The 15,278-nt window shown below is 43.6% G+C and overlaps 1 protein-coding gene and 1 long non-coding RNA gene across 5 annotated transcripts in view; one reads left to right on the top strand and one right to left on the bottom strand.

The window, feature by feature from the left end:
• Positions 1 to 311: 311 nt before the first annotated feature.
• 1500026H17Rik (RIKEN cDNA 1500026H17 gene) lies at positions 312 to 14,815 on the bottom strand. Its single transcript, NR_130956.1, has 3 exons — positions 14,659 to 14,815; positions 11,856 to 12,029; positions 312 to 3,015 (listed from the first exon to the last, which is right to left on the bottom strand). It is a non-coding gene; the product is annotated as an RIKEN cDNA 1500026H17 gene (long non-coding RNA).
• Positions 14,816 to 14,860: 45 nt separating this feature from the next.
• The window catches only part of Scyl2 (SCY1-like 2 (S. cerevisiae)), a 47,598-nt gene continuing 47,180 nt past the window's right edge, over positions 14,861 to 15,278 (top strand). For 3 of the 4 annotated variants that reach the window (NM_001310704.2, NM_198021.3, NM_001358843.1), the window contains exon 1: positions 14,884 to 15,140. The gene's annotated coding sequence lies outside the window, so the exon portion shown is untranslated. Of the gene's footprint in view, positions 15,141 to 15,278 lie in introns of all 4 variants that reach the window. The other variant, XM_011243394.3, reaches the window with a different exon arrangement.

The following is a 15,278-nucleotide window of genomic DNA, read 5'->3' as shown; positions in this document are numbered from 1 at the left end:
AGATCTCATTATGGATGGCTGTGAGCCACCATGTGGTTGCTGGGATTTGAACTCAGGACCTTTGGAAGAGCAGTCAGTGCTCTTAACCGCTGAGCCATCTCTCCAGCCCCAGAATGTCAAAAATTCTTGAAAATGGATCAGGATCTGGTAAAATTTAATTTTTACAGAAAATAGGAGGGAATTTATTTCGACATTGTAATAAGATGGCTTCTAATAAGATGGAGTCAGGCTGGTCCACCACCATCAGGAGCATTTTCAACCCATGCTCACGTATGTTAAATAACCAAATGTATGGAAAAGAGATACCACATAAAGCATAGAGATAATTTATAAAAATCAATTGTGGAATTGAAACAAGTTCACAATATTACTGAATAAGAGATGAAATTGAAATAATTAAACTACCTGGGGATAAATATTGCCAGGTAACTCTCGGTTATATTTTTTAAAGTATCCATTAGGAATGGGTTCTTAGTGCTGGCCTTAAACCTGCTCTGTAGACCAGGAGACACTAATTTGCTCAAGTAAGGAAACTACATCTGGTACAGCAGTTGCAATTGGAGTTACTACCTTAGTTTTTGATAGTCAACTTGACATTCTCCATGATCTATCTGTCTTTTGCACTGGCCAGATAGGAGATTTAATGGGAGATGTGGTGGGAACCACCATCCCCAAATCCTTCAAGTCCTTGATGGTGGCACTGATAATTTCTGCAGTTTCTCCAAGAATACAGTACTGCTTTTGGTTCACTATTTTCTTTGGCAGAGGTAGCTGTAAAGGCTTCCATTTAGCCTTTCCAACCCTAATAGCCCTCATTCCACAGGTCAGGGAACCAATGTGAGAATCTTGCCAACTTCTAAGTATATCTATCTTAATTATACATTCTGGAACTGGGGAAATGACCACGGGATGAGTTTGAGGACCAACTGGATGTACTGTGAGTCAGACATCAGCCAAAACTCCATTAATCACCTGGCCTCCATAAGCCCCTACTTTAACTGGAGGGCCACCATGTTTCTTGGGATCTCCTGGAATCAGTGTCAATTCAGAGCCAGTATCCAGCAGACCCCAGAAAGTCTGGTTATTTCCTCTCCCTCAGTGTACAGTTACCCTTGTAAAAGGCCATAGGTCCCTCTGAGGAAACACTGGAGACAGGCTAAGAGCAAAACTTTTAGTTGTCTTATCAAAATCCTTCCTCAGGGCAACCTGGCCACCCTTACCTTCAAGGGGTTCTGGGTTTGCAAACTGGCTCAAGTCTGGAAATTGATTCACTGGTCGAGATTGCCTTTTACCACGATCTAATGTAGCCTTTTTAAAGATTTGTTTGAGAGTTTTTCTGTTTATACACATCAAACAGATATGCAGTAGGTTTCCTATCTATTTGGTGCTTGGAAATACCATGTCTGATTAATCAGTACCAAAGGTCCATACAAGTCATGCCAGTATAAAATTCACCTCACCTGTGCTGACCATTATGAGTTAGGTGATTACGAACATAGTTTTGTCTATACTGCCCATTATAATAACTTCGATTACCCTGCTACCTTGGGTCCAATTAAACCCATTGCATTTAATTCATCCAGTTGAGCAACAGCATCTCTAGCCTTAAGGTCTGGCACAAGGAAAAGAGCAAGAACAAAACTCTTCATATGTGCTGGAGCCCATCTCACCAGTTTGCTTCTTATAGGATTGGTGAAGGGCATATCTTCTGGGCCTTCCCATTGTGGAGGGTTAGGTTTTACACAGTGTATCCAATCTAGCACTGCAATTTCCCTGGGCCTTAAAATCCCTTCGTCAACACTAAACCAGGGAATACCAGGCATCTCCAACTCCTTTTTAGTAGGCCATCTTTTGATAAATGCTTCAGCCAACCATTCAAACAAACTTCTGACACATTTTTGAACTGTGCAAGCTTCCATATTAAACCTAGAATCTCCACTCAGAGGGCCCAGGTCAATAAACTCAGCCTGATCTAGTTTTATGTTCTTTCCACCATTATCCCAAATCCTTAAAATCCATTCCCACACATATTCCCCAGACTTCTGCTTGAACAAATTAGCAAACTCATTAAGCTCCTTAGTAGCATAGAGTATTTCCTCATGGACTACATTTTCTACCTCCCCTCTAGGGGCCTGCTTTGCCTTGAGTCTGGTGATTGGTCTAGAGGCAACCATTGGTGAGCCTTGAGGAACATCGGTATTGTCTTGCCTGGTATTCAGAGAAAAACCACTGCTTGTTTATCAGACAATGAAGGATTAATTTCCTCAGGTGAAAGGGCAATATTTCAAGGGGTGGGGCTGAGGGTACTACTTCCTCAGGTGAGGGGAATCCTTAAGAACTTGAGGATTCTAAGTTCTCAGCTTCAATAGGCTCCTCTCACACATCCCCATCCCAAGTTACAGGATCCCTTTCTTTGCCAATTAACGTCCTTACTTTAACTGCTGACACCCTCTGAGGCTGAGACTTGAATGTTTGCTGCAGTTCAGGCAACCTTATAATGAGGGCTTTGGTTTGGTTTTCTGTAACTTGAGCTCTATGGCTGCTGGAGGGAAGATTCTCTTCAAGGGCACACTTAGAAACCTTTAGATTGTTGATTTGCATCTGGAGCCATTCAATTTTGTCATGAAGTTCGTTCCTTTCCTTTATCAATTTACCCAGAGATGCTAAGAGCAATGAGCCAGCAAAATCATTTTCCTTACTTCCCACCAAGGTGTAGCAAGTTTCCTATACCAGGCCAGCTAATCCATTGCCAGTCACAATTGATGGGTCAAGATAACCAAAGGCGTTTACTTCTTCGAGTTTGGAATATAGTGTCCACCATGGGCCTTCATTATTCTCCGAGCTCCCAGGAGAGTGTGTCTGGAGAGGTCTCAGTAGTTGAAGGTACTGGTGAATTGGCAGGTGATGACAAATTATGAAGCCCATTCCAGATATGTAAAAGATTCATCCTCACACTTCTGTTTCTCCAGAACCACTCCTGGTACCAACTTCTGCCTTCCATTAGGGTTTCCATGGCTGTAAAGAGACAGCATAACCAAGGCCACTCTTATCAGGGCAACATTTCATTGGGGCTGGTTTACACTTTCAGAGGTTCAGTCCATTATCATCATGGCAGGAAGTATGGCAGCACCCAGGCAGGCATGGTACTGGAGGAGCTGAGCCTGAGCGTTCTACATCTTCATAAGAAGCTGGGCGTGGTGGCACAAGCCTTTAATCCCAGCACTCGGGAGGCAGAGGCAGATGGATTTCTGAGTTTGAGGCCAGCCTGGTCTACAAAGTGAGTTCCAGGACAGCCAGGGCTATACAGGGAAACCCTGTCTCAAAAAAAACCAAAAAAAAAAAAAAAAAAAAAAAAGAAGAAGGCAAACAGGAGATCCCCACAGTGACACACTTCCACCAACAAGGCAACCTAGCCAAACTGCCACAGTTGCATAGCATGCTCAGCATTTTGAGCCACATGAAATGTCCCCACTCCCACTACTAGTAATAATATTAAAGGAGAAAGCAGGAAGCGATGACTGACATCTGGGTCTTCTTCACACTGAAGCTTCTTAATTTTCATACCAACCAGATCTGATAAGGTAACTTGTGTCGACATCAAAACAGGGATTCTCAAAACTCAATATGATTTTTTTTCTTGTCATGAATTCAACACAGGAAAAATACATTTAGTTTTGGTCAAATGGTAGAGGAAGATTACCGATGAGAGGGGTGGGTGGTGGAAGACCTGGGAATATAAAGAGTAGGAATTTTTTGTTTTTTGTTTTTTTGTTTTTTTCGAGACAGGGTTTCTCTGTGTAGCCCTGGCTGTTCTGGAACTCACTCTGTAGACCAGGCTGGCCTCGAATGCAGAAATCTGCCTGCCTCAGCCTCCTGAGTGCTGGGATTAAAGGCGTGTACCACCACGTCCGGCTATTTTTATTATTCTTAAACTCAACTTTCTGCCTTTGTCCATGTGTTCTATTTGAACTTAGGTTAATGAAGTAGTAAAGAAACGCTTGTTTGGAAAAACAGAGTTTATTCATATTTTGAGAATGCTATGTGCCTGGAGAGCTTGACATTATCATCACGTGGTCTACTGTAAATGGTGGCTCTAAAATACATTGAAACATGTTTATTAAACTGGGTCAATACTCTTTCCAATTTCAGCTGTACCAAAAGACATTCTGGATAGCAACATTAGCCTGGGGCTATAGCTCCTCTGCTCACTAGGTTACAGAGACAACTCCTTAGTCACTGGGGCCAAAGCCTGTATATAGGCAGTGCCTTCACCCTGGATCCCAGGCTACCTTTCATTTTATACTTCCTTTCCCTCTTTCTTTTAAAAGTTTTGTTGCTGGAGTTAAGATCTAGAGCTTCACGTGTGCTAAGCAACTGCTGCTGTACCACTGAATGGTACATCCCTCCCTGCGCCTCTTCCCTACCCCTCCTCCCAAATACCTACCTTTCTTTCTTTCTTTCTTTCTTTCTTTCTTTCTTTCTTTCTTTCTTTCTTTCTTTCTTTCTTTCTTTCTTCCTTCCTTCCTTCCTTCCTTTCCTTTCCTTCCTTTCCTTTCCTTCCTTCCTTCCTTCCTTCCTTCCTTCCTTCCTTCCTTCCTTCTTTCTTTCTTAAATGATTAATTTATTTATTTCATGTATATGAGTACACTGTTGCTGTGTTCAGACACACCAGAAGAGGGCATCAGATCTCCATTACAGATGGTAGTGAGGCACCATGTGGTTGCTGGGAATTGAACACCGCAATCTGGAAGAGCAGTCAGTGCTCTTCACTGCTGAGCCATCTCTCCAGCCCCAAATACCTTTCTTATAGTCCCTTCCTAGCCTTTCAGATATCCACTTTAATTCAGTTATAAAAATCGAGTGATTGTTTTGTGCTAGGTGCTGCTCTGGGCTATGAATAAGCAGGTTAGTGAAATTACAGCCACAGAGGACAGAAAGACAATGAAAAACACTCCCATAACACACATAATTTTAGGTGCTGATTTATGTGCCAAAGGAAAACATAAAGCCTGTCAGAGGTGGTGGGGGGGGGGTTTGAATAGGAATGGTCCCCACAGACTCATGTGTTTGAATGCTTGGCCTATAGGGAGTGACATTAGAAGGTATGGCTTTGATGGAGAAAGTGGTCACTGTGGGGGTGGGCTTTAAGGTTTCCTAGGCTTAAGCTCCTTCCATTGTGGAATTACAGTCTTGCTGCCTGCAGATCAAGGTGTAGGACTCTCAGCTCCTCCAGCACCACGTCTGCCTGCATGCTTCCCACCTTGATGATTATGAATCTCTGGAACTGTAAGCCAGCTGCAGTGAAATGCTTTCCTTTATAAGAGTTAGTGCCTTGGTCACGTTGTCTCTTCACAGCAATGAAACCCTAACTAAGACAAGTGGTTAGAGTAAAGAAAGCAGCTATTTTGGCCACTAAAGGAAGCTTCCATCTTTCTGAAAGGTAACATTGGAGCAGAGGTGCAAACAACTGTAAAGAAGTGGGTCTTGGGTGTGCTTGGAAGAAAATGGTTCTGGCGAGAAGACAACATGAGTAAAATATCCTGTAACAGAAGTGGGCTCGCGCTCTGTGTGTATAAAGACTCCCAATTCAGACTCCCGAAACACCCCCTTGTCTAATCTCCAGGAACCCTGCTTCCTGGATCCAACGCCCCGACTTCCTCCAGCTCACGTCAAATTCCCTTTCTCTCATTGTGGCGTACTATGAAATGTGAACCGACATGTCTCTTTACAATATTGCCACGCACAATACGGAGGGACAGTAGAAGAACAAAAGCAGAAGTATCTGTGTCGTATATATGAAGAGGAAAGCTCACTTACACCTCCTGCCTTTATCACTTAAATGCTACCTAAAATGTGAGATCGTCGTTATCCCGGCTCCTTTATTGGCTACCCTCTACGTAAAGGCAGAGCTGTCTTTATAAACGACAGCCAGATCAGGCACCATGTCTCTCGGATTCTCCCATGGTCCGCATGTGGGGGCCTCACTGGGCCTTGGGTGCCCACTGGCCCCCTTTTGATCTCACTTATACCACTCCTTCAGTTCCTTGCTACTTACTGGTTTCGATACCCATTCGCACGGGGGATCTCTGCTCTGGAAAAAATTCTCTCCACTCCAACCCACTCTCCCTGCCCCCAGCAGCTTGGTGGATGCTCTTCCCTTCCAGCAGTTGCTCAGACTTTGTTTCTTCTTGAGCTCAGCTTTGGCCACGCCAGTCAACTATAAGCTCCTGGCTACCCCTTCCCCATGACTCCGAAATCCTTTAAAAGCTGTTCTCTTCCCCTCATCTATGACATTTATTACTTTTCATCTTGCCGTTGGTCTCCATGTATCTTTTTATCATCTGCCTTCATCCTTTTAGGTATAAATTCCCCAAGGGCTTGGATGTTTACATTTTATTCACGGATACATTATATTCTAAGCCCATAGAACAATGCCTAGCCATGCACAAGAAATTGATCGACTACATTAATCAATATAAATACCAAGGTTGCTTTAAGTGTGTTTCCATATCTTGGCTGGGCATGAGGAGACAATGTTCCTTAAAGCTTCGCACATTATAAGTACTTAGTAAATTAAGTAAGTTATTTGTCTTTTTTGCTTAACATAAAAAGTTTAGAAGTCAATGTGCTCAGATAAAACACTGAGATACACTGAAAAGCTCACAGTAGCACTCTAGCAGAAGCTGGAGCAGTTGTTCAGCCTGTGTTTTTAATAGTGATTTGGTTTGCAAGACTGCATTGGCAAGAGTTTTCAGGACCACTGTTCCGGCACCTCACTATAAAAGGAAAGATTAATATTAGCAACAGTAGTTTTTAAAAGAAAAATCTGGTGAAAGATTATAAAACTGCTATTTCAAAGCTTTTGGCCTATCTTTGCAACTTATAAGTGTCGGGTTTTGATGTAATAGTCATAAAATTCAGGAGCTGCCATACTCCTTCTCCAGGGATGCAATAGCAATTTAGGTATAGCTATAGTCAGTGGTTTTCAACCTGTGGGCCACTACCTGGAGTTGTCCAATGGCCCTTTCTCAGGAGTTATGGAAAACACATATATTTATATTACAATTTACAACAATAGCAAAATTATAGTTATGAAGTGGCAATGAAAATAATTTTGTGGTTGGGGGGTCCCCACAAGATGAGGAACTGTATGAAAGGGTCACAGCAGCATTAGGAAGGGTGAGGACCACTACTCTGGGACATTTTACTAACAATAGAGTGAATGAAAGAAAATGGCTTTTTCCCCCGACCAAATAACCATCATACATCTGCATGCCCACTGTGTTTTAGTATTTATTTCTTGTGTTTAGTGTTTTCTCTTCCATCCCACTGGTGATTCTCCATTTCTTTCCGGGACATGGATGTAATTCTGTTATTATCTGAAAAGAAGAGACATGTTCACACCCCCCCCCCTTTGTTTGTCATGCTTGGAATTGGAGGTGTTTTAGATTTTTGAAGTTTTTCAAATTTGGGAATATTGACCCAGATTTCGTGCATCATGACAACCTCTAACTTTTAAGTTTTAGAATGTTTCAGATCTTTAGGTCACAGATGCTTAACCTGTGTCAAACTTTCCCTCAGCCCAGACTTACCACTTAGCCTAATACATATTGTTTTCTCTTTGCCCACCCACTGCAGTAACATGAGGTCTCAGGATCCAGCCATGCCCTGGTCTTCTGTAACTCAAAGACTCTCTCAGAAGTCTTTCATTCCCTTCTCTACATTTGTTGCCTTTCCAACCTGGAGATACCCTCCTCTGGTTGAGATAGGTTGGTATTTATTATTTTCCTTAACAGTAGTGTCTTAGGGTTTTACTGTCATGAATAGACACCATGACCAAGGCAACTCTTATAAGGACAACATTTAGTTGGAGCTGGCTTACAGGTTCAGAGATTCAGTCCATTATCATCAAGGTGGGAGCATGGCAGTGTCCAGGCAGGCATGGTACAGGTAGAGCTGAGTTCTACATCTTCATCTGAAAGCTGCTAGCAGAATACTGGCTTCCAGGCAGGTAGGATGAGCGCTTAAAGCCCACGTCCATAGTAACACACCTCCTCTAACAAGGCCACACCCACTCTAACAGGGCCGCACCTTCTTAAAGATTTATTTACTTATTATTTTATGTATGTGAGTATATTGTAGCTGTTCAGATGGTTGTGAGTCTTCATGTGGTTGTTGGGAATTGAATTTTTAGGACCTCTGCTTGCTCCGGTCAGCCCCGCTTGCTCAGTTCCTGATGGCTCTGGCTCAAAGATTTATTATTATACATAAGTAGACTGTAGCTGACTTCAGACTCACCAGAGGAGGGCGTCAGATCTCATTATGGGTAGTTGTGAGCCACCATGTGGTTGCTGGGAATTGAACTCAGGACTTTGGGAAGAGCATTCAGTGCTCTTACTTGCTGAGCCATCTCGCCAGCCCAGGGTCTTACCTTCTAATAGTGCCACTCCCTGGGCCGAGCATATACAAACCATCATGGGTAGGTTCCATTTAAAACTTGGTAGCATATAGTTATTATATGATATCTGTATTATTCTTTAACTTCTGTACATTCCCAGTCTTAACCATGTTTACTTGGGATGTATGTGCGTGTGCACAGTAGAAAAAAAGGGAGAACCAACAGTAGAACAAAGAAGAAAGCATATTGCCTACTGTTTTTTCTGCCTTTTCTTCTCCTTTCCCGTCTCGGTCTTCTAGGTATTTATTTGTACTCTGACTAGAGTATTTCCTCAAACATTTTCTCTAAAATAGATATTAAATATAATATATCATATATTAGACTATCACATTTAATATATATTGTATATGTAGTTAAATATAGAAATATATTATACTATATATAAATATATAATATAAATATATTTAATGTGTAATATATTATAATATATATTATGTACTCCCTACTGGAGACCATACCTGGGGGCCTCATTCATGCTCTGCATGCACTCTTACCTCTAAACTATATCCCCAACTCTAGATGAATTTGTTTCTTTGAGTATCTGTCCCTTCTTCTTTCCTCCTCTCCTTACAGATGAAAATGGTGTATCTTGTATGATCTTTGGGACTTATTATCTCTAGATCTTAGGATCAATAGATGAGGCTAGAATGGTGTGGTAGTTTAAATTGGCCTCCATAGACCCATAAGGAGTGGCACTATTAGGAGCAGTGACTTTAATGGAGGAGGTATGTCACTGTGGAGGTGGGCTTTGAGGTCTTATATATGCTCAAGCCATGCCCAGTAGGATAGTCTTCTTCTGATGCTTTCGGACTAAGATGTAGAACTCTCAGCTCAGTCTCCAGTACTGTGCTGGCCTGTATGTTTCCAAGCTTCCTGCCATGGTGACAATGGACTAAACCTCTGAACTGTAAGCCAGCCCCAATTAAATGTTATCCTTTATAAGGGTTGCCATGATCATGGTGTCTCTTCCCAGCAATAGAAACCCTAAGAAAGATGGTAAGGGCAGTTTGCCTTCTCTTTCAGACAACCTTCCCTTTCCAACCAGATGCTAACGAAACCAGACTTCAGAGGCACCCGAAACCCTTTCTTTTTAGTATCCCTATGCTATCCCTGACTCAGAGGCAGGGAAGACTCAGCCCTTTGTTTGAGGTGTTCTTGTCCTGTTCTGTAATAGAGAAATCTGCCATGTGTGAGCAGAACGGTAGACAACTACATGGCCCCACAAGTCCTCAGTCACCACACCCTTCTTGGATACGAAGCTTATGGCCTCCCAGCTTTGGGGGCTTATTCCTCATTTGGTTCACATGGGGGAAAGCATTGTATTTACACAAATTACATTGTATTTTGGCTGGAATACCAACCAAAGCCAAGGTTCCCATATCCCCCATTTACTAGAAAGGACAAGCATCTTGGAATGGGGTGCGTAATGGAAAGTGTTCGGTTAAAGGGTTCCCTGGGACTCTTGTCCACAGGCTGATTTTAATGGCAGCTTCATCAGACTACACTGTTTTTTTTTTCTTTCATGTCTATCCCCTTTACTAGACTGTGGACTGTAACCGTATGGTCTTTTCTATGTTCTCCCCAGTTCCTGAATGGAACATGATGGCTCATTTATTTATGGGTAATACCTAGGCCTTAAGTTAGGGTTGTTCCTCAACTAGCTCGTATCTCAATTAATCCATTTATACTATTCCATGTCTGCCATCTGGCTGGTTACCTCTCCTCAGTTTCATACCTCTGACTTCCTCCATTTCCTGGTGGTGGAACCTCTCTCTCTCTCTCTCTCTCTCTCTCTCTCTCTCTCTCTCTCCCTCTCTCTTTCAGATGTCTCACGTTCTCTCCACTCCTGTCTTGCTATAGGCCATTCAGCACTTTATTGAAAGGCGATGTTCTTACACTGTGCACAAGACATTTTGTAGAGAGGGAATAAATAACCTGGTTTAAAAAAAAACTGTGATGTTCAAATCTGTGGGACTGTGAAAGGCAGCCTATTTTGGTTGAATGGTGCTTGTTCTGGTGACCCAGTAGAAAACTCTACAAGGGACAGAAAGGTGAGCCATGTTTCCAGAATCAGGTGCCTGAAACCACAGAGCTCCCAACTCCATAATTCGGTGACTATCAGTCATGCAGACAATGTCCCAAGCTTCTGGCTTTCTGGCTAGACTTCACTCCCACAGTTACCTGACTATAGCCAGGTATGCTCTGCCCCACAGTTACCTGATATACCAGCCCCCTATAAGAGGGGCTGCTTGGCCCCTCCTTGCTCTCTTTAAGCCTTCACCTTTCTTACTCTCTAGCCCTCTCTTTCCCTTCTCCCCTCTCTCCACGTAGCCATGGCTGGTCTCTGTCTCTCTTTCTACCTTCTCTCTTTCTCCCTGCCTTTCTACAATAAAGCTCTAAAACCATAGACTGTCTCTGCTTATCAGGGCCCGCCATGCTTGAACGATGGGATAGGCTTTCTCCTAATGAGCTGCGTCTAATCTCCTGCCAGAAGGCCTTCCTGTGCTGCAGCCACAGACCAGACCAAGGGCTCTCACCCGTGTGGGAACCACTCAGCGCCCTATCCCCCTGCCCTCTCCTCCCTTCGGCCTGGGGCTCAGAGCCGCCCTGGGCCCCCCCTGTTCTGTTCTCAGCTCCTCCACTGTATCCAGCATGGGATGCTGGAGACTGGGAACCTAGTACCTAAGGCTGCCTCTTGTCCACCTCCCACCTCCCCATGCCGATCTGGGATTCCCTGGCTTCCCACAGCCAGACACCCACCCAGGGCGTCGTGGAGAGCCTGAGGCAGTCTTTCTGCATCCGCCCAGAGCACTGGAACTCTGGCTGGACACGGGTTCTCTCCCACTCCCCTCTTTCCCCCACACCCACAGCCCCGCACAAATCACTTTAGCATCATAAAGTGAAACGATGAATTCAGATAGCATGGGAGAGAATGGGGGCACATAATGGAACACTGATTTCTAATGGTCTCATCCTCTGTTACCAGTATTGGCTCTGTTAGAGAAAAATGAAAATTCCGATTGCCCCCTTTTGCTTTCTTTCCATCTATCCTTCCTCTTCCTCCTCCTCTTCCTTCTTGTTCTTCTTGTTGCTGTTCTCCCTCCCCGCCACCCCACCCCCCACCCCCCGCGCCTCCTCTTCCCTTTGTTGAAAAAGTCTTGCTGTATAGATCAGGCTGGCCTCAAAATCATAGAGACCTGCCTGCCTTTCCGTCCTGAGAATTAAAGGAGGATTAAAGGTATGCACCTATCTGAAAATTCAGTCAATTCATAAACTAGAGATGGGGCCATCAGCTTATACAATAGATGTGTTCTCATATCTTAAGGTACCAAGAAGAAATAAATAGGAGATCTTTTAGTTATAAATTATTTGACAGTGTATAATTTTGACTACTCACTTGAGTTTGAATAACCTCTCTTTTTATACAAGTGTTAGAAATGACAAGATCTTCATCTTCACTTAGCTGGGAAGTTTACACTTTAACTGGAGGCTCTAAAGTATTTTCAAAGATCGGAAAGTGGATCCATTTAAGGAGATGTGACTGTTTGTTGTTTCCAGATGTCCTTCACAGCTAAGAAAGAAAACAATTCAACTGTCAAGAGTAACAAATGAAAACACATATTCGATACAATAAAATTATTCCATTTCTAAACAATTATTAAGAGTGAGAATAATTAATTTAAATTGATCAATAGATGCAAATAAAGAAAATGCCCCAAGTCATGTTTTTACATTGTAGAAAATATATTATAGAAAATATATTTCTGTTTGGGGCCAAACTAAAAACACATAAAGCAGCAATGTAAACCTGTTATTCACACAGATATTTACATTCTAATTCATAACAGTAGCAAAATTATAGTTATGAAGTAACAACAAAATAATTTTATAGTTGAGGACCACCACAACATGAGGAACTGTATTAAGGGTCCCAGCATTAGGAAGGCTGAGAATCAGTGCTCTAAACCTACTATGGAGGATATATCACATATACATTTTTAATGTATTTACTCTAACACTATCATGGAGAGCACTTTTAAATATTTATACCGAGAGAAGCTTTTTGTTTTCTGAGGAACTGATATACTTTCTCATTTTAAAAGCCAACATAGCCAAGGTTATCTAGAGACTCAGAGCAGAAATTTACTCTATTATGCCGACTGTATTACCCTTAGAATGTGTTAACCTGAGAATTATCATATACACTGACCCTTTATTTGGAAGCCTAATCTGTCTTCTTTTGATGATAATTTAAGAAAGCTTATTAGCTATATATATATATTGTTATAGACTGCCTTAAAGCCCCCCTCCCCCAGTGACACACTTCCTCCAACAAGGCCACACCTACTCCACCATGGACATGTCTCCTAATAGTGCCACTGCCTATGAACCTATGGGGGCCACTTTCATTCTAACCACCACAGGCAGTCAGGTGGGATGCAGCCATATTTCATTAATGGTTACAACCTTTACTGCATTTCTTTCATCAAATCGTCACAGAATCAAGAACATACTGGGTGCCTAAAGAAGGTATGTAGAGAAGGAAGAAGAACTGGAAGAGACTCCAAGGAAGACTAATATTTAGAGCAGAGATACTTAAATGCTTGGCATTCGCAGCCCTTCTTCACCAGAGGAAGCAAAAGTGCCTGTGCTGTATGTGAAGAGGAAAGTTCGCTTACACCTCCTGCCTACCTCACTTAAAGCTTGCTCTGCCTCTTGACCTACCGATGACTTAATGTAATCCTGTTTACAATAAACAGAAAGCTCTTGGATTAAAGGTATGTGCTAGGACTGAGCCATACCACAACTAGAAACAGGTTTTTCTTTTTTTCTTTTTCTTTCTTTCTTTTTCTTTTTCCTTTTCAGCAAGTAACACAATCTCAGAGGTTCACAGTGTGTTCAAATATCCTGTGATAGCTATTCTCACATGGTCTGCAAAGGATTAGGTTTGCTCACTAGGATTCTGTCAAAATGTTTAATTCAGTGTTTCTTGGTGCGTTGGCAACCTTGTACAATCACTGCTATCATCTAACCCCAGGCCATTTTATCACTCCAAAAAAGAGACTCATGTTTAGTAGAGATAAACTAGTTCCTCCTACCCCAGTAAAATATGAAATTAAAGCATGTAAGAAAGAAAAAGTTGAAATATAGAGAACATGATTTCTAGATGTTTTGTGTGCAGAATACAAGAATCTAAGCCTTTCCTTTCTTGACCACGAAGAACTAGAAGTAACATTACCAACACATAACTTATAAGATGCTCTTGGCAAAAGGACAGAAATAAAAGTCCACCCTTCTGGGGCTGGAAAGAGAAGGCTCAGCTAGTGAGATGATAACTTTCTAAGCATGCAGATCTAAGTTGGATCTCCTGAACATACATTAAAAAGCCAGGCTTGGTGGTGGGTGCTCCTAATTTCACAGCTGAAGAGATAAGAGAAAGGCAAAGCACCAGGTTCTATTTAGAGACCTTGTCTCAAAAACATGGACAGCTCCCCAGGAACAACTCCTAAGGCTAACCTCTAGCCTCGAGCTTTTCTGGCGTGTGTACATACAGCTGTACCTACACAAACATGTAAACACACCACACAAACATGTACACACACATACACACACACCCCATAATCCTCTTCCCTCTTCTCTTCCTCCCCCTCCTCCAATTCTTCTTGTAATAGAATCTACCCTATTACCCATCTTAAGACATTTTAACCTGAACCAGGGACAGAGCAGAGACAGGAGAGGCAGGGTTAGGGTTAGTTAGGGTGGTAGTAGTCCTACTACTATGTACGGGTTACTTGGATGGATAGCAGGGAGACAGAGGCTGTGCCCAGTTTCACCTAGGTATATTTTTCAGAACAATTTACTTCTTTCATTAAGCACGTAAGATAAATAATCTTTGTTGCTCTAATTGTGGAACTGTGGCACCGGGGTTATCTGAGAATGTCTTAGAAACGCAGAGCATCCGATCCTACTTGTGCAGCAGAATCTGCACTTTAACACGGCCCTGTGTGAGAAGCACGGCTTTTCTAGGTTCTAAGGTCACTTAGCAGAAAGTCAGAGAAAGCTGAGTCCTATGTAATCAGTCACTAGACCAGCAAGGGCAGGTGGCCTGGGAAACAGAAAAGGGGAGGGGCCTCACAACCAGAGCTGCAGTGTCCAGCCATCAAGTCACTGTCAGTCATCTCCAATATACATTTGGTTACCTGTCCTCATTATCTTGGAGAATCCCCTTCTATGGTTCCAGAAACTCGGGCTTCCTAGCCTGGGGCCCCGGAAAGCTGGTCTTGCCCGCGAAGACTAGTGATCAGAGTCACAGGTACGGCTGTCAGCAGAGGCCCGGGCTGGCTCCACCCCCGCCCCGGGAGCCCCGCCTCACTCCGCCTCGGGGAGGGCGGAGGGAAGCCAAGCCTTACCCTTCCGAACCGCCCGGAAGTGACGTCATGCAGGAGCGGGCAGGTCTTTCGGTGCTCTTCCCCCTACCGTGCTCTTCTTCCCTAGTCCCTTCCCTCCCTTCCCCCTTTACTCCTCGATCTCGGGGTTCTGCGGACTCGGGGGTGACGGAGGAGATGGAGTAAGCGTTCGGTGGCGGCCAGGAGCGCGGCCCGAGCAGTCACAGCCCGGAGGCATTGAGGGAGCCGGCGGGGGACCGGCCCCAGCACCGCCCCTCCAGGTAGCCGGCTGCGAGGTGAGTGACCTGTCTCGGGCACCGGGCGACCTGGGTCTGCGGCCAGCTTGCGGGCTACGGGTCTCCCCGGGCCTCCCGGCTGCTACTGTTGCCTAGTGACGGGCCGGGTCGGGCGGGCTGGCGGTGGGTGGCCCGGGA

Source organism: Mus musculus, chromosome 10 (assembly GCF_000001635.26).
Source record: "Mus musculus strain C57BL/6J chromosome 10, GRCm38.p6 C57BL/6J".
NCBI classification, from domain to species: domain Eukaryota; kingdom Metazoa; phylum Chordata; class Mammalia; order Rodentia; family Muridae; genus Mus; species Mus musculus.
This window is presented reverse-complemented; position numbering and strand designations above follow the sequence as displayed.